Source organism: Ambystoma mexicanum, chromosome 12 (assembly GCF_040938575.1).
Source record: "Ambystoma mexicanum isolate Mex_15411 chromosome 12, UKY_AmexF1_1, whole genome shotgun sequence".
In the NCBI taxonomy this organism is placed as follows: Eukaryota; Metazoa; Chordata; class Amphibia; order Caudata; family Ambystomatidae; genus Ambystoma; species Ambystoma mexicanum.
Genome location: NC_090936.1, coordinates 1,071,860,258 through 1,071,880,484, shown reverse-complemented (window position 1 = coordinate 1,071,880,484; position 20,227 = coordinate 1,071,860,258).

Below are 20,227 nucleotides of genomic sequence, written 5' to 3'. Positions count from 1 at the left end.
TTGCCCCCCCTGGACCAAACCTCACCAAACTTTGCAAAATAATTCAGAGTGGGCCATATACTTTTTTTTGCAAAGTTTGGTGTGGATTCGTCCAGGGGGAGCGAAGGTATAAGCCACCCAGAAAGTGCTCTTCCTATGGAATTAGCAACTTAACCATAACTACACGCCCACTAGCGTGGCCGTGTAATATGCGGTCAATTGTGCAAAGGTTAATTCGGACCCTTGACTTTCGGTCAATTCGGTCATTCGAACAATTGTGTTCGAACAATGTGGGTAATGCCATCTAAACAGCAAAATCTTCAGCCTCTTTTAAACATTACAGTAGATCTCAACTCCCTAAAATCTGGCAGGATAGCATTCCAAGCCCTAGGTGCCGCCACAGAGAAAGCACATTTCTTCACCTGGATCAGTTTGCAAGCTGGTATTTTAAGCTGGTTGGTGTTATTTGATCTAAGAGTATGAGTGCTTGATTTAATCAACAATGCTTCACTCAGATATAATGGACTAGTCCTCATCATACATTTGTGTACAATAAGCAAGAGCCAAAAGTCAATTCTCGCCTCTATAGGTAGCCGCTGAAAACTACACCTGGCATCAGACACATGATATCTCATATTGAGTCCTATGATCACTCTCACAGCGCTGTTTTGTATGATTTGCAGCCGGTGACACTCTGATTTAGCTATACCCACCAACAGACTGCTGCAGTAGTCAATTTTGGAACCAATTATAGCTCTTGCTATAGTCTCACAATTAACTCTGGAACTATAGGGACACAACTGTACCAGCAGCTTGATATCATATGCGGAGGAAGAACCCAGACTGCTCACATGGGCCCACATATTTAAATTTTTATCAAAGTAGATCCCCAGTGTTTTTACTTTTTCTTTAGTTTTAATATTGCAACCTGCAACTCGGAAATGGCTGTAATCTTTTTCTATTCAACGTATTTTTGCCTCTGTGCCAATCACCATTAGCTCTGTTTTTTCTGTGTTAAATGCTAAACCATTATTGGCCATTCAAGATTGAATCAGTCCTTATATCTTATTAATGGCTTTAACATCTTCTAGATACTTACCAGGGAGTGGGATGACACATTGTGTATCATCATCATAATTAGTAAAATCAACCTTACTTTCTTCCAGTAGGTTGAGGAAGGGCACAGTAAAACTATCATACAGAGAGGCTGATAAACACGCCGCCTGAGGCACACCATGAGTCAGAAGAACTGGTTCAGCTTCTTCAACTTGCTACTAACTCTGCACCAGCAATTACTCAGAAAAGACTTAATCCAGAGGGCATCATCATCTAAGAAATCTGCCACTTCCCTTAACCTGGTGACCAACAAAGGATGGTCCACCAGGTCAAAGGCAGCAGAAACATCCAACAGCATCAGCGCAGCCGTCTGCACTTTGTCCATGATCTAAAGCAATCTAGACTTAAGATCAAGCAAAGCTGTTTCAGTGCCAGGATTTTCCCTGAAGCCTGATTGCAACTTATTCAGAATCCCATTAATCTTCAAGTGTGTCACAATTTGCATATATGCTACACAATCCAGGCTCTCCAATCAAAAAGGCGTGTTGGTAGTGGGCTGATAGTTCAATGGTGTCATTGGGCACAGGCTAGGCTTTTTAAGCAAAGGAGCAATCCAAGCATTCTTAATGCACATAGGAACATGATTTTCACTATCGGACGCATTTACACCTTTACACACAGTTCCTATCAATAAGGAAGAGCATGTTTATTTCACCATTGAAGGGCACACATCCCCCTTGTAGGTTTGAGGTTTTTAATGATCAGTGCCAATGCAGATTCCAGAATAGGTTTAAAATGAAACTGTTTTTCCAAAGCCATATCTATTGCAGCAGCTGATTTCACTATAACAGGATTGATAGTCTTCTTAGCGATGTTAATATTAAGTTTGATCCGATTGAGCTTTCCAAACATTGCTTCCTGTATAGATGTGCACCAGGCGGCATCTTCAGTAATAAGACCTGCTCTGCTCTGACACAGATGTTCTAATTCTTTCAAAATGTTTAAGAGTTCTTTAGGCTCTGATTGTGCTTAATCAATCCTATCATCAAAAAAATGTTTTTGCTGCTATAAATGCTTCTTTAAATTGTGTGGCTGCCATCTTATATGCCTCCTTATCATACCCAGCCTGTGAGGACTTCCATGTGTGAAGGCACTTAGTTTTGGTGCTCTTAAGGGTTTGTAGATTTGGAGTAAACCAGGCATTAGCCTGTCTCTCCACCACCTGCTTAGTTCTTAGAGGTGCTAAGATATTAACAGCCTCTTGCATGATTTGCTGGTAGGCATCAACAATATCATCAGAGAATACCTAGTCCTTGACTTTCTCGGCTATAGGTTTTAGCCAAAGTGCCAGTGCCTCTGGCTTAAGTTTCCCAAGATTCCTTGAATTAATCAATTGTTTTCACCTCCCTTTTCCTGGGCACTTTTTCACATAAAATTGCAGTGTATAAAAAAGTGATCCGGCCAGGGACACGGGGGGATCAGCACATCAGTGGTATCAGTATTGTGTATGGCCACCCAGGTGATCCTCCCGCAGTACACCACCCCCAGGATTGGGATCAGGAGCGCCTGCCTTCTCCAGGTCACCTGGGAGGAGACTTTAGGCAGGGTTTTGATGAGGAATCCAGAGGATTCCTCACTGAATTCCCTTATGTTGGTTAAGCTACTGGCTGACTGTCATAGGGATACCTTTGCGTAGCTTGGGTCCCCCTCTTTGTTTCAATGGATGACGGAGCAATTTCTACACACATGTGAGGGGTTGTGAGCGTGCCAGCGTTGCCGGCTTAAAGGTGCCAGAGCAACTACCATTATCCTGTGACTATCCCCTGCCTTCTGTACACAACATGTTAGGGTCAGCCCTAAGATCTGTGAGGGGTCAGAAATACCAGGCGGACAACTTGGTAAAGGTTTTTCACAATTATCCATTTTATTAACTCAAAAGGGTGTTACAAACACCTTGATATCCCTAACCTAAAGATGATTTCCCGGCCAATCAAAAGGAAACTAAAGGAAAACACCTGAATAAAAGGAATTTGTCCCTCACACTTATACATACATTAACTTATACAGGTTAGATATGGCTTTTCAAGTTGAACATAAACAACACTTGTAATCAACATGAACTTGATACCAAATATATCCTTGTATTTTGGGTCAGATTTCCTTCCCCAGATTCAAAGTAGGATTTTCAACAAAAGTTCCAAAGAATAAAGTTCCTCTCAGGTAGCTAAGTTCTATTCACAAAGTTCTTTGCACTTCAAAGGTCTTTCACTTGGCATTTAACAAAGTTCTCACAAAATGAAAGAAAAATCTTTATCTTCAAGTTGCAATGTTTGCTGTCACTTTATCTTCAAGTTGCAATATTTGATTTTCACTTACATAACAAAGATTTGTCAGAATGGCTTTTTTCTTAGACAACAAATACACTTTCACAATTCTTCACATCAACATTTATATCCAATTGGTTTTTACCACAGTTCATCAAACACCACAGTGGTCTGGCCGCTGTCTTTCTTTGGTAATCTTTAACCGCATTACAATACTTTGAATGTCTTCTTCCTGGTCTACTAACCTGCCAGGACTACCACTAACAATCCCTGTCCTGGTGTACTCTCCTGCCAGGACTATAAACTCCTAACACTACTACCAGTACTTCATGGTAAGGTTTCCATCAACATTCTTAAAGTTCTTGACTTTAAACAACATTAAGATTCACAGTTTCTTCAAAACGACCGCAATACACATTAGTGCAGCCTGTTCCGCTGAATTATCTGTCACAGGCAATGCAGGTTATATTCGTCTCCTCCTTGATACTTCTTACAAAGATGGTTTCTCTCCTGCCACTCATTATTTCTTAATTCCACATCAAACAACTGTTGAAAATGTCTTCTCTGTGTCACATTTGCCCTTTCTTAATTTAGGCAATGCTAGTTGGTATAAGGCTCAAATATGGCCCCTTCCCCACTCTGGGAACAATAGTTGCAATTCTAATGCAATATTGTTTTCTGTTATCTTGCCAATGCCGGCTCTTGGTTTCCCAAAGTGTTACCCCCCCCCCTCTTTACTTTGGCAATGGTTGTTTTTAAATATTTTATCAATTGCTGCTTCTTTATTTAGGCAATGAAAATTGTACCTTTTTTCTGACTTTCTTTTCAATTGAGCATATTGGTCAGGTAACTTTCTTACATTGGTTTGGTATTCAAAATTGTATTCAGCGGGCAGCATTCGACTACAGAGCGTTGTGGGGTTTCCTATCGTAGGCAAACTCACTGGCTTTTCCGTTGTTGCATCCCATTCCACCCATGCAGGAGACCGAGAGGGCAGGAGCCCTACTCACACTGCATCAGCCTTCCTGAATCCCCTTTCTCCTGTGAGGCCCCTCCGCAGCACGAGGCACGTGATCGCCTGAATTGAGGCCCTGTTCCAGTGGATCTGCCTTAGAACACTGCAGTGAGCCCCTGTGCAGCTCTTATCCGCTCCGAATTCCTGGCTACAGCTGATGCTGCGGCCCCGTGATCAGCTGTGAATTGTGCCCGATTGCCACGCCTGGACCCAAAATGGCGGGCGCAACGCGGCCTCAAATAAAGGCTCGCATTGGTTGCTGAGCAACTATCCACAACATCTATGACGTGTATCCGCTGGCAGGCGGAAGGAAGCCAGCTATTTGGAACAAGGCCAGGGAAAAAGGCCTTGTTTGCCGTTGTTGGCTGGTGGCAGCCAATGGCCGCCCGGTCCCGCTACTAAGGTACTTGCTCTCGTACACTTTAACTGTCCTGGTGTCCTGGACTAACTTTGCAATACTCTATCTATGCCACTTATCAGCTTTCAAACGTATTATGCTGCTGCAAGTGCAGGCAGCCTTATTGCCCATACGCTGATACTCAGTAGACCCTGACCCTCCCCCAGAATTAGTCTGTAGTAGATGCCAGCTAGCATTTGTCATCCAAACCAGAATCAAGCCAGACACTATCTGATGAGTCGCATACCTAACTTCTTGCCCACTATGCTAGCCTTGGACTCAGCCCTCTATTGACACTTTGCCTACTGTGCCTTTGTAGCATGTATCTCCGAAGTAGGCCACTGTTAATACTCTGTCTATTGCTGATATCTCAATTCTGTATACTGTGTACACCTCGCCTTCTGTGTCAACCAGTGATTTAACCCTACCATGCTTGTCGTTCAGTTGCAGGTTATCCACATAACCCCCCAAGCAACTGCCATACAAATTACAGACACTATGTTCATTACTCCTATAAACTATGTGAATGTTAATCTATCTGAACTTCCTTTGGTTAGGCTCTCATTTACTGCAGTCCTTCTTTGCTTACCACTGTCTCGCTTGTATATTTGATTGCGATCTAGCCCATGTCACCAATCAAGATATGCTACGTATTACTGAATATTAACGTATATTTCATGCAATTGCCAGCATACAATATTCAATATCTGACCTGCGCCCTCTTAGCCGCATGTTGCTCCTGAGCCGATGACACGCCTGCTATTGAACGTTTTGCATGCCCACTACTTAGATTGTACCTCTATTTCGCATTACACCCTTTGAGGTGTGACCCTATAACAACTAATATGTACACTATAAAGATGTATCTTACGTATACAATCCTCACCCTAATCTGGGCCATCATAATATTGATCTGCATTAACACTAAACCCTGCACTCTCCAGGAGAGAAACGCCGACTTCGAGCAAGACTGCCACAAATCTTTGATCTTAAGTTCATTGGAACCAGACCCCAGTTTATCAAGCATAACTCCCTAGCCAGTAACCTAAACCCGTCTGTATTAGACCCTGATGCATTGCAAAAAACTCAGACTCAACCGCATCACCTACTCTCTTCATAACCGAAAGAGAACCAAACACACCAAAACTAGACCTAACCAAGAGTGGAATAAAAAAACAACTATTTCAGGAGCCCTTATCAACGCAGGATCTCTTGTTGCGCATGCCCCCGAAATTGCTGATATACTCACCCATCACTGAGTCCTGGCTTCATGATGCAGCAGGTCCCGCACTCATGATAGCTATACCAGACAATTACCACGTATTCAGAGTTGACAGGCCTAACACTAGAGGAGGCGGCATCGCTATCATAGCCAAAACTAAACTGGCACTAAGACTAACCACACCCCCTGAAATTAAATCCTGCTAAATACTAGCAGCCAAACTCCCTATCTCCAATAATAGTACACTAACTATTCTCCTAGTGTATAGATCACCTGACCATTAGGCACCTTTGAGGAAGACCTCTCCAGCCTCCTCACTAACAACATAAAGGACTCCACACAGCTACTACTACTAGGTGACTTCAATTTGGGCTTTAATGTTGCTGAGGACAAACAAGCCCAATCCATTGTAACTATTTTAGCTGAGCATGGCCTGACCCAAAAAGTCCTCGCTCCAACGCACATAAAGGGGCGCACATTAGACTGGGTAGCCAATTTGAACTGTTCCAGCACCATTACTAAAATAACCCCACAAGCTTGGACTGATCACCATCTTATTGGTTTTTCATCCACTATAGAGTGTCAAAAGCCGATAAATCTGAAAACAGTACCACCACTCCCAACCAGAAGCAAAAAAGAAATTACTGTTGAAAAATTGCTTCCCCTCCTCCTACCAGCCCTCTCTGCTAACACTAATTATCTTGACCCAAACATTCTAGTTGAGACTTTTAATAACACCATGGCCAAGGCCTTCGATACCATCGCCCCAGTTAAACTGTGCAAAAGTAAACAAAAGTCCCACCTCAATACATGGTTCACACCCCACCTCAAAGAACTTCGGTTCCAAAAAAGGAAACTCCAAGCTATCTGGAGACACTCACCTACAGCCGAGAATAAAACCACACTATCTAACCTCGCCAACAAATACAAAAAATAAATAATCCAAACCAAAACAAACACATTCAATGACAAAATCATCAAGGCCAATTCCAATTCTAAGGAGCTTTTCACCATACTTCGGGAAATGTAAAACCCTATTGCGCCTTCAGACAATATCCTGAAAAACAAACAATGGTGTACTAATATCCAAAATGCCTTATCAAACAAAATAGTGACTCTGCAGACGAAAATAGCGAACAAAAAAGCATCCCTGCGCTCCACAGAGTTGCACACTACCCCACCGGCTGATACATTGAGCACTGGTAAACCTTTCAGGTTCGCCAATATTTCCATACTGCAAACAGAAAAGGTCATATTATGTTCTCAAACCGTCCAATTGCCAGGGTGATATCTGCCCAGCACAAATAATTAAGGATGCAGCTAGAGATCTAGCACCTTTTATCTCTAAGCTAATCAATGCCTCCTTCAACTCGAGTACTGTCCCCATGAACCTCAAAGAGTCTTGGGCGCTACCATTCCTCAAGAAACAGACTCTAGATCCGGCTATCCCCACCAACTACAGACCCATCACTACGGTCCCATTCCTCCTTAAAATTATTGATAGAGTAGCCTACGTCCAAATCCAAAATTATCTGGAGGCCAACCAACTACTAGGATCTAGCCAATCCGGTTTCAGACCACAACACAGCACTCAAACAGCTTTAATTGACCTTAAGACACAAATTGACGAGTTGAAGGATAAAGGTAAAATAGCTATGCTACTCCTCCTTGACCTATCGGCAGCCTTTGACCTGGTGGACCATGCAGTGTTATGCAAAGAACTAGCATCAGCTGCCCACTTCTCAAGTGAAGCTATAGCCTGGGTACAATCCTTCCTACCTAACTGTACGATGAGAGTGTTCTCCCCCTCAGCTTCAGCAGACCCAATCCTAATTACCTGTGGTGTCCCACAAGGTTCATGTGTCTCACCGACAATATATAACATCTTTACTAAGCCACTCTTTGACAAACTTGATAGGCTGGGTGTCACATATACTAATTATGCTGATGACACTCAAATCCTCATACCCTTTTCGGGCAACTTTGTTGAAGACACAGCTCTAGTAAATAAAATATACCTCCTCATTCAGGCATGGATGGCATCTCACGGCCTCTGCCTAAATGACAATAAAACTGAGATCTTGATTCTGTGTTCTGACTCCAACCTCGAAAAACTCAGCCCCTGCTACACTGCCTTTTACATAGATGGCAACATTATCAAAGTAGTAACTGAGGTAAAAACACTAGGTTTTTGTCTCGATTCCACACTATCCCTCAAAAAACATATCAGTTCCATGGCTTCCTCGACAGCTTACACCTGTAAAATGATTAGGGCTTGCAGAGCATACCTATCCAAAACAAATTGTATCACGCTTGCCAATGCACTAATAATGTCAAAGCTTGATTATTGCAAAGCCCTATATGCTGGTGCTAACAAAAATATCATAAACAAAATGCAAATACTGCAAAACAATCCCCTAAGAGCAGCTTTGAACATGCCCCGAAGAGAGCATATTTCCAACATTAGGAGAGACCACCACTGGTTAAAAATCAGCGATAGAATAACCCTTAAAATGGTATCCTTACCTTTAAAGGACTTAACAACTTTGCACCACCCTATATCTCCGCCTGACTGACCAGAAGAACCCCCACCCACCACACTAGAGCCTCTAACCATCTTTGCCTAGAAATTCCAAGATTCAGACTGTTCAAAGGTGCAGGCGCTAGCTTCCCAGTCAAAGCTGCTCTTGCCTGGAATGCATTACCCACTGCTTTAAGAGAACTACAGCCATACTCTAGATTTAGACACAACCTCCTGAACTGGCTCCGTACCAAGGATACCTCATACATTTCCACCCGTCACGGAACACCGCTTTAAAAATTCTTGCAACTGTTGCGCCCTGCTACCTGATGGTTTGGTGCGCATTACTAAATAAATAAACAAATAAACATACAAACAAACAAACAAACAAACAAACACGAGCTGCTGCCGCTGTCTCTTCTTTGCTCTTCTCAACGTTGGACCACTTAGGTCGCATTCCCATGGCCTGCATCGTTTGAGAAAGGAGCCTGTCTTGCTCCTTCTGCTTTCTGGTGCTCGCCAGCCACCGGGATCAAGTATCATATAAGGAGAGCTTCTCTCTGTTACGGGACAGCTTCTCTGTTCACTGCTTCTCACTACGCGACCTCTGCAAATCAGGTTATCTGCACTGAAGACCCTCTCAGGACTGACCTCTGCATTTGCAACAGCGGCAGTTCTTGCGTCTTCTGTCCTCTGCATCTTCGACTGGCAATTCCTCCACCCTCCTGGTCTAATGACCGGCACCTGAGGAGGCATTATATAATCAAAAGTCCTGCTCAGGTGTGGGTCATTAGAACCACTAGACTATACTTTGGAGTTTTTAGCCTCTGAGCTCCTCTTCTTCATCTCAGTACCTAAGGCATTGTGGGACTTGAAGTCCCCAATGTTTACATTACAAATACAGCCTTCAATTTTACTTAATCACTCTGTGCATCAAATATACCATTAGATAATGATTTTAAATTGGTCAATGATTGGTTCTGATTTAAGGAAGAATTACCTTTATTAGAGATCAAGATGTTAATGCTCTGATTTCCATATTGATCACTATCGTTTTCATTACCAACAAGGTGGGTAGGTTTAGGAAGAGAGGGCTTACTTTGACAACAAGCCATTAAATATTCTGGCATCACGGAAAGCTTATCTTCTGCAGAGAATATATACTGCTTCTCTCCAATCAGAACCCTCCCAATCCCTTGAGGCCCTTCTCTGCCCAGGTGATCCTACCCACTAAGACCACCCCAAGGGTTAGGATCAGGTAGCAGCTGTCTTCCCTTTGCTACTGGGGAGGATACTTAAGGTAGAATTTCTGTGAGGATTCCATAGGTTTCATCACAGATCCTACCCATGCGGACCTACGCCTCCACATCACCTTGCTTGTGGTGCTACCTAGCCCACTTGTCAATGCAACCATCCAGAAGCACAGTCGGGCAGGGAGCTTCCTCACATATCTACACCCCTTGCTTTAAGCTCCCACCTGGACAGGTTGTCAAGTTCCCCTCGGTCTCAACTTGGGCTATCCCCTATTCTATCAAGACTCTCCTGGTGGCATTGGTCAGCCCCAGTTCTCGATGATTCTCTCTAGGAGAGTTTCGATGGATGGAGGAGATGCCATACTTAGCCAAGCAGCTTCTGAAACAGGAGTCTCAATTTATATAGCCCCAAAAATAATTTTGGAGCTTGGGGACTAAAATTCTTCCTTGTCCTCAGAACCATTGGGGAGTTGAATTGTGAGGGAAGTGTCTAATGGGTTAGGTGATGTCCCACTATCACCTCGCTGACAATGTTTCTAGGCGGCACCTAGGCAGGGTTTAATGCCCCGCTGGCCTATCGGAGATAGCTTGTCTCTGGGTCCAGACATATAGAGGTTTACCTGGGTCTGACTCTTGTGTTGTATCATCAGATCCCATTGCTGACACCACCTGTGGTATGCCAGACATAGGAAACAGACAAGATAGCTGTGTGAACCCCTCAAGGTTGATCAAAGAAAATGAAAATCCCTTACCTAACCCTATTGCTATGATGGGGTTCCCTATCTACAAGAAAAAACAAAAAGGTGCTTGTCAAGATGTCTCATATAACACAATCCTGTCCTCTTTTCAAACCTAAGCTCCTTAACTGACCCTACGCTCTAAAAAGGAAAACAAAATGTTTGCAGATTAATAATCTGGCTTGGTTTGCAGTTGGATTGTGCCTGACCCCTCCCAATACATGTCTTTTTCAGCTTTCCAGATTCTTGCCTTGGTCACAGCTGCAACAAAACCATTAAGTTCTTGTATAAAGGTGAACTGTTCTCAGCTTCCTGCATTTGAGTTGCTTGCCACAGTTTCAACAAAATCATACATTTTGTGTCTACAAAAAAGGTGAAACACCTCTCAGCTTCCCGTGTTTGAGTTCCTTGCAACAGTTTTAACAAAACACAAAGTTCCTATACAGAAAGAATTGTAGGTTCCTCTGGACTTTTCAGATATTGCCTACTTTCTTAGTACGTTCCTGTATGAGAAACAAGAACATTCTTCTGGGTTTTCCCAGGCGTTGTTTCCCTCACAATCTCTACAATCCACAAAATAAAAAAAATGTTCCTCTTAGGCTTTCGAAGATCTTCTGTTACGTTTAGTTCAAACTCAAAGGGTGAATTCCTGTGCCCTTCCACACGCTCTGGACAACATTTACAAGTGAACTACCCACCTGTATTACTGAGCTTTGTAGTGTTGAGGATGCTTCTATTAGCTTCTTTGACCCCCCCCACCCCACAACCCCTTTATAGATCTGTTCCCTTTCTGGTTTGGGGTACTTTCTGGCCTCGGATTCACAGATTTGATTAAAGTTTTTTAGTTTTTCTAAATAGCTTTAAGTTTTTGGTCGGTTCAAACCTCTGTCCCTCGACCATGTGTCTCCTTCGAACAGACTAACCCTTTTCCCCCACTCCTCTCTCCAGCCTTCTTCTCTGCTTGGTTTGCACCAACTTCTTGGGTAAAATCTTCTGGCTCTCCCTGGGGTATTTGTATTATGCCCTTTAGGTATCAGATGGGCGTCTTCACAGGGCCTGTCAGTCTTTTGGATTATGGAATTCTGAGATTCCTGCAGGTCACCACAGAGCTTAACCGCCCTCCTCCCTCTTGCACACTAAATACCTGCTGTTCCATGGTCTTCTCTCCTGGGAGGAATGGGCTCTCTGTCGGCAGTGAACTCCTCCTTCTCAGGACGCCTTATCTCTGGCATGCTGGTATTCCACTTTGGTGGCAGTGGGGTCTCACTTGGGTAGAGAGCAGAGAGTGTTGCTCTTCTGGCACTCCTGGGCTTGGCAGCATTGTTCAGGCTCTTCGCCCACCACGACCAGCTTTGGTCTTGCCTCCAGGTTGTGTTGGGTTCCACACAGCGGCGTCTGCTTTGCGTGTTTTTGCTACAACTGATTGGGTTCAAGTCAGCTACTCTCTTTCCTGGTAAGGATACAATCCCCTGTATGTGATTTTCTGAAATTAGAGACATAGGGCCTCATTACAAATCGCCCGGTATGGAAACAACGATGGCGGTAAACCCGCCGCCACCGTTGTTTCCATGCCGGGCGATCACAACTCCTGCAGGCGGGAGGTGATGTTCCCGCCAGGTCTGACCTGGCGGGTTTAACACCGCCCGCCTGCAGGCGGACGAGGAAACACCGGCAGCATTACGAGATGCTGCCGGTGTTTCCATGATCCCCATTCCCATTGAGTCCCATAGGACTCAATGGGAATGGGGATTTACACCGTTCCGCCTCCGTGATTCCCGGAAAACCGGGGTTGTAATGCCCCGGTAATTCCGGGAATCACGGAGGCGGAATGGTAATACGAGTCTGGCGGTAACCAGGCGGTTTTATCACTGCGGTTACCGCCGGACTCGTAATGAGGCCCACAGGGCCTCATTACGAGATTTGCGGTACGGCGAAAACGATGCCGGAATGGTAATACCGGCATCGTTTACCATACCGGCCCATTACGAGTTTACATACCGGTATTACAGGCAACCCCATGGAGGCGGTGATACCGTGCACCTCTGTACCGTCATATGCGCGGGCACATGCCCTCTGCAGTGGTATTACCAGCATGCCACAAACAGGAGGACATTACGAGTCACACAGACATGCACTTACCGGCACCCAGATGATGGTAATAAGGGTTACCACTATGCCGGTATCCCCGGCATCGCGGATCACCTGTTAATAGCAATCTGCTGTGTTCCCAACTGCCACAGGTGCACACAATCAGCACAGGTGGAGGCAATGGAGCCTGGCCCAGCACAAAGGGAGCACACCCACACACCATACCCCTTCCTAGACCAGAATGATCCCACTTGCTATTGCGATTTTGGAGCTAGAGGACATGCCTGCACTGCTACTCCATGAGCAGGCACTACATCAGGTACTACAGAGGAGACGCAGGAGGAGAAGGAGGGTGAGACTGGCCCAGCAAGTACCACCAGTGCAAGCAGTGGTACCACGCAGGCAGCCACCAATCCCTTGCATAAGATTCCACTCCATTCAACTTGACTCCTGCCCAGATCCACACCATATACCGCCTGTCCAGGGACACCATCACCGCCATTGTGGAACTAATACACAATGACATAGTCAGACTGATTGAAATCTGTACCGCCGTCCCCCCTCTACTGAAGGTAGTGTTTGTGCTCCACCTCCTGGCCACAGGCGCCTACCAGCACACAGTGGGGCAGCTGCATGGCACATCACAGCCATGTTTCTCACGCATGCTGAACCAAGTGCTGGATGCCCTCATGAAGCATGCAGGGGACTACATATCCCCACCACGGACTGGCCAGGAGGTGAGTGACACAAAAATAGGTATACATGCACTGGCAGGCATACCACATTGCATCAGTGCCCTCGACTGCACCCATGTGGAGTTGGTTGTCCCGCATGCCATGGAGGTGGTGTACCGCAATCGTAGGCTATACCACTCCATCAATGTGCAGGTGGTATGTGACGCCAGTAAGATGATCACACATTGCTGTGCTCGATTCCCCGGATCAACGCAAGATGCAATGGTGCTGCAGAACTCCTCGCTACCCCGCTACATGGAGTGAAATGCTGCATGACATGTCTGGTTGCTGGGTAAGCCTGCTCACAGGACCATGGTAGTGTTTGGGTGGGGGTGAGACATGCATATGCTACCTGGGTGTGTTTGGGGATGGGGGGAACATTCATATGCTACCTTGGTGTGTCTGTGGGTGAGACATGCATATGCTACCTGAGTGTGTCTGGGGGAGGGGGTGAGACATGCAAATTCTACCTGGGTGTGTCTGGGGGGGTGAGACATGCTTATGCTACCTGGGTGTGTTTGGGGGGGAAACATGCATATGATACCTGTCAGTCCACTGGCCCATGGGCGTGATTGTGGTGGTGACTGGACACTGTCCATGCTGGCAAACACTGCGCCCCTAATAATCCCAACCTGAACATGACACTGACAATGTATGCCGACAAACTCTGGCCGCACACCAATGTCAAAATGTCAGGCTTTCAATCCGTGCACAACCCTCATCATGTCCACTGCACATCATCAGACCGTACCCACAGCACCACAATGCACCAACATGCAGTCACAAAGTGAAACATACAAGACCGCATCAAAGCACCTCACAGATCATGCAAGAGTGCGTAGAATTAAAACCCACTCAGGGAATCCACTATCACTGGCCCTCCACCACAGGAACAACGCATACTACCATGGTGAAAGGTGTAGACGAATGCCAACGCAATAATCTACTTGTGTCAAGACTGCTGGAAATCCCACTCATCAAGTAGTGAACATCACCTACATGAGTGTGATTGGAGTGGTAAACATCCACTGCACATGAGTACCAGCATGCAAGTGGACACCCTGCATCATCCAAAGAACGCATTCCTACACTTGTGGACCATACCACCGGCCACATCGTGGCATGATAACATGTGTGCAGATGTGTAGGGACATGTGCATGGCGCCAACAAATAACCGCAAGCATGATACTCCAAACAACATGTGACATGGTGTATATCAGCCTATATCATCAAACACTGGCCTACATGAATTTGGTCACATCACCTGCCACACATCCCTCACATGTGAGTACATCAGGGTCCCACTCACTCCATCTGGGTGAGTGGTGAGTCTGATGTCAAGCCCTGCAGTCCTGTATGTCACACATGCCTACCACCATGGCTTGGCAAGCTGTGAACAGGCCAGATAGTTGCGCAAATGTGTAGTCAATGGCTGCCATCAGAAATATCCTGCATATGAACATGAACAATGTACAGGCTGAGCACAGATGGAATAGAAGAATTACCCTCACACATACCTCATTGTGCACCCATGCAGGTGATGCAGGCTATCCCCTAAAGCCGTGGCTCCTCACCCCTGTCAGAAATCCATGGAACAGGCACGAAGAGGACTTCAATCGGGCTCATACATGTACCCGTGTCATGATTGAGCAGATCTTCGGCCTGCTGAAGGCACAGTTTTGCTGCCTCAGCAGGTCGGGTGGGGCACTTCTGTACGAGCCTGAGAAGGTGGGCAAGATCATCATGGTATGTGCCATGCTGCACAACATGTGCATCCGAGGGAACGTACCTCTGCCGCCTGACATTGACCAGCAACCTCCGGGTGAGGATGAGGATGATAAAGGAGAAGGGGTTGCACATGAGCCAGGTGGTGATGCACATGAGGGACGTGCTGTGCACCAGTCTGTGATAGACCAATTTTTCTAATGCACATAAATGCAGAGGGTGCCATGGATGTGCCATGGATGTGGGACTCTGGGCACTGGGCACTGGGTGTAGGGGTAGATGGACACTGTGCACTGTAATGCAATAAATTCACACACACCCAATAAGCAATGTCCAGTCATGTGTTTTTTTTTCACAACGGGTGTATTAAACAGGTGATATTTACAACGTGCATAGATCCTCCACCTCACAAACACCCCTCCCTCTTCCCCCCCAACACTCCCGCACACCCCCTCCAACTCCCCCCAACAGCCTCACACACCCCCTCCCCCGACGCCTCAAACACCCCCTCCCCCCAACAGCCCCACACACCCCCTCCCCCCGACAGCCCCACACACCCCCTCCCCCAACAGCCCCATACACCCCCCCAAGACCACCACACACACCCTCCCCCCTGCCCCCTAACACTCCTGAACATGAAGTGCACAAAATGTTTCATGATGCACTTGCTGTCAACACATGCAGGGTGCCCCTGCTACTTCTGGCCCCTCTTGGGAGAAAGGGGTTTCATTTCAGTGTGCTGCATGCTGCGCAGGGACCTGCGCACAGGGCTGGTCTGCGTAGAGCTGGCAGGTGTGGCAGATGATGAGGTGGATGGTTGCAGGTCAGTTGCCGCTGGACGCTGCTGCTCCATGTTGTCAGCTATTCTGGCCACTGCTGCAAAACCATCATGGACCCACTTGCTGTTCCTGTTTACGGCCTTGATGATGCGTTGGTACACATTTCACACCTCCTTGCCTCCCCATCTGCAATGTATTGTTTTACAAGTTCATGCATCGCCTGTTGCCGGCCCTCCATCCGTGTCATGCGCCCCTCAATGTCCCGTATCGCAGTGGAGGTGGATGGTTCATTTGCTGTTGTGGCCAATACGGGGTGTTCTCAGACGGGGACCACTCTGTATGTGTGCCCCTCACCTCCAGGCTCAGGCTGAGGGGTGACCTGTGGGGTGACCTGTGGGGTGACCTGGGAGCTTGGGGTTTGCATGCCATCATCAGACAGGGTGTCTCCCTCGTGAGTGTGCTCCTCATCATGGCCCTCTTCCTCGTCGCCACTATGAGGCGCAGATGCAGCTACCTCCCCGACAGAACTCTTGGCAGCTGACTGTGTTCCGTCATGCTCCGATTCAACAGCTGTGGCCACGTCCTGTGTGACGGTTGACTCCTGGGGTGTGCTGGCAGGTGTTTGTTTGTCCTGTTCTGGGGGCTCTGCAGATGGTGGTGCACTGGTGTGTGTCTTGCGTGGCACTTGGACCATCCGACTGCCCCTGGATGTCGATGGCCTGGTGCCATCGTCCCTGGCTCTTTTGACAGGTGTACTGGCCTGGGCACCTGCTTCATGGTCATCGCTGTCTGCATCCATGCCTGTGGGGGACAAAGAGAGGCAGGGCATCAGTGATTGTAGTACTTGCATCATGCATGCATTGGTGTCTGTGCAGTTTGTGCCGTGTGGATCGTTGTATGCTTGTTGTTGTGGCGGACAGGGTGTGTGGTATGTTATGGGGTGGTGGAATTGGCATCCCTCAGGTTTTGATATGTTTGCTGTGGTGTCTGCTGTGGTGCCTACAGGTGTGTTGTGGCTTGCGTGCATTGTGACACTTGCTGTTTATCTGTGTGTCAGGTGTGTTTGGGGTATGGTGCAGCATGCAGCATGCATGTTCATGTGACAGCGGTGGGGACAGCATATAGACAGGGATATGTGTATGTGTGAATGATGGGCCATGTATTGGCTTGCATCACTATCACATTTCTGGCCGACATTATACTTTGCATGTCAGTTGTTTGTGGGGACACTCACCTTCTTCAGCTGATGATGGTACTCCGAACTCCGCTGCACCAGCTCCTTCTATTCCCTCCATGTCTATTGTGGTGCTGCACGTTTCTTCCGACCTTGTGAGTTTTATGGGGGAGTTGGCCCCGAGCGCCTGTTGCCTGCCCCTGTCTGCGATTTGCCGACAGGATGTTTCTCACCCATAGGCGTAGATCGTCCCACCGCTTCTTAGAGTCCTTCATGGTGCGTGCGGTAGTGCCAACTGCACTGACCCTCTGCGCCACATCCTCCCAAATCTGCTTCTTCCGGAGCTGTGCCGGACGCCTCAGGTCTACGCAGAATATCATGTCCACCTGCTCCACTAAAGTGTCAGCCAACATATTTAGTTCCTCGTCACTAAATGTTGCCTTGCGCTGGCGGGGAGTGCCTTTATGGTTGGCTTTAGACATCTTCTTCAGGGTGTGTTTGGTATTTTGCCAAAACAGGTCCTGTCTATCAAGGATTGCAATGGATTGTGCTTTTGAAGATGGCCGCCTGTCCATTTCCCGTTCTGGCGCGATGATGCTACTTCTGGTTCCGCTGATGACGGACCCGGTAATAGTCTACCGGGTCCATTATTTAGGGGTGGTCAGAGGCAGAGGAGGTATCAGCGCATTCCATGATGCTGCTATCGGGGTTAGAGGGATGTTACCAGCATGGCGGTATGACCGTTACCGGCTTGCCGGTACGCGCGTGCATGCACACTCGTAATCAGCCGCTATTTGCGACGTCAAGGCTACACGGACTTGTTATTATCGCCATGCCGGTAATGATGAGATTTTACCGCAAATCTCATAATGAGGCCCATAGTCTCATTGGCCCGGGGACTTCATCTTCAATGAGGCGTCAGCAGCCATACCAAGAGAACACTGGGGACAATAGGGTTAAAGGAGATCTTATCATCTTAAAAGACTCCTTGTCCCTTAACAGGGAGTCACTCCCAGTGAGGTCCCGCTTGCCAAAAGCCATATAGAGGGTTTTGCATAGCCGGCTTGCCTCACTATTCTGACAGGGGGAGGCTCCCCCTTGGAGAGGGGAATTTGTCACAGCTCGTACTCAGCTATCTTGCCAACTGCTGCAGCTACCTCTAAGACCTGCCTCTTTGCTCTTTTGCCTCATTCATAAAAGGAATCATCTCACACTCGTAATAATGTTCCCCGGTCATCACCGATCTCTCCCAACTAGCTTAATGCTGGTATGCTCTTTATGTGAAAGCGGCCCCTATTCACATTCCTGCTGTTAGTCTTTATGTCTACACATGGACTAGCCACATCTACCCTGGTTCTCCTACCAGCTGCAACTCGCCTCCTGCAACCCTTCGTGCTAGCACCCTCTTAAGTCACTCTTGCCCACCCAATGCTACCTATGGCTTCCAAGCTTTCCCCATCCTTGCCCCTACTCTACCCAGGGTCGGACTGGGACAAGAAATAGACCCGGACACCCAGAAAAAAGTGGCCCACCCCTCGCCTCAAAAAAGTGGCCCACCTCTCACCTCAAAAAAGCGACCCTGAAACCATCATCCGTGAATTGCGTCAATTCAGGACTTTACAAAAAATGCTACTTATGGAGTGCTCATGTGTCTGTTACATTACAACACAACTCATAAAATAACATAACTTTGCATACAAGAATGGATTACCATATGTATCGTTAATATCTGTGTGTATAGATCCATATTGTCAAATTACTGTGAATGCAAGCAGACATCCAAGGCCAAATGATAATATGTTACTGTATAGCACTTATGCTTAAGCTCTTTTTTTTATAGAACACATATGCATACAATATCACCCAACCTGTGTTGGTACTCATTTATCGACCTCAGAAGGATGAAAGGCGGAGATGGACTTGCTGGGATTCAAACCTGCAACCTGCAGATCACACACGCATCACAGCAGCAAGCGCTCAACCCACTGAGCTATCATATCAGCTATAGTAAAATGAGCAATTAGTATCCACTGGATACCATTAAACTGGTAACTGAGATTTAACAGCAGACCAGTTAAATTCATCTGCAGGTCTGGTGCAAATTTGGCCGCATGTCAGCCTTGCGTGCACTACTTTTCAGGCTTCAGAGGTAGGGTGGCCAACTTTACAAAATGGTTTTGCAGGACACTTTAGAAGTGGTAGCCATTTAAAGCGGCCTGCAGTGCGCGTGGTTCCATATAGTGTCATTCCACCCTCTGCCACCTTTCATCCACTTTTGGGGTAAATTAGTGGCAGATGGCATTTTAACACACATAGCACAAAAAATGGTGGCACCATTATTGAAGCCCCTTACGAGCGGAGTTCCTGTCTGCCCATGCCCACACGCTAGTTCCTGTCTGCCCACACGCTTATCACAGCGGATTCCGGCAAGTAAATGGAATGCCCAAGAAATTGAACAACAGCATACAATAATTCTTGCATGAGTGTTGGGGATGCAGCCGTAAGGGCTGCATGTCTGGAGGCTCTCTCCGCTGAGGCTGCCAACTAGGTGCCAGGTGTAGTGGCAATGGCACTGGCGGGCACCAGCTCATTGATATCATGCACGCTGCTTAGGGGTGAGTTTTGAAGAAGATTCCCTGCATTCGCACGATTAATTCTTAAGGGAGAAAAGCTCCAGCAAGCCGCCCTCGACCCAAGCGTGAATGCCGCTGGTTTGCCCCTTATTAGGTCAACAAAGTCCAGCATAAGCGGCTATTCATTTAGCTAAATTGTTGACCTACAAGCTGCGATATATACGCATTAGATTCAGTTTGCCACTGTGTGCGTTGTGCAAAATTGGTTTGCACCGCCGTGCCCCAGAGAAAAATAATTTAGCAATTATGGGTGTGAAAGCCAGACTGGTTCACTCCATCCCACATTAAACCGGGAAAGTGGTCCAACATGGATGCACACCCGTTCCGTCTTAATGCACATTTTCTTTTTAAATAAGCCACATGAAACGCATCCCTCGGCTGGTAGCGATAACGGGGGCTTGAAACCATTGCTGTTTTCTTCCCGTAAAAAGCATCTACAATCACACGGGGGTGCAGGTTAGCGGGATAGCGGCTTAAATCCTCCCAAAATGGCAGGCTCCTGGTGGGCATCTAACGATGACCCATGCCAATGCCTGGCCGGAGATGGGGTGCAACGCATGACACATCGGGCCTGATTGACAGCGCGTTT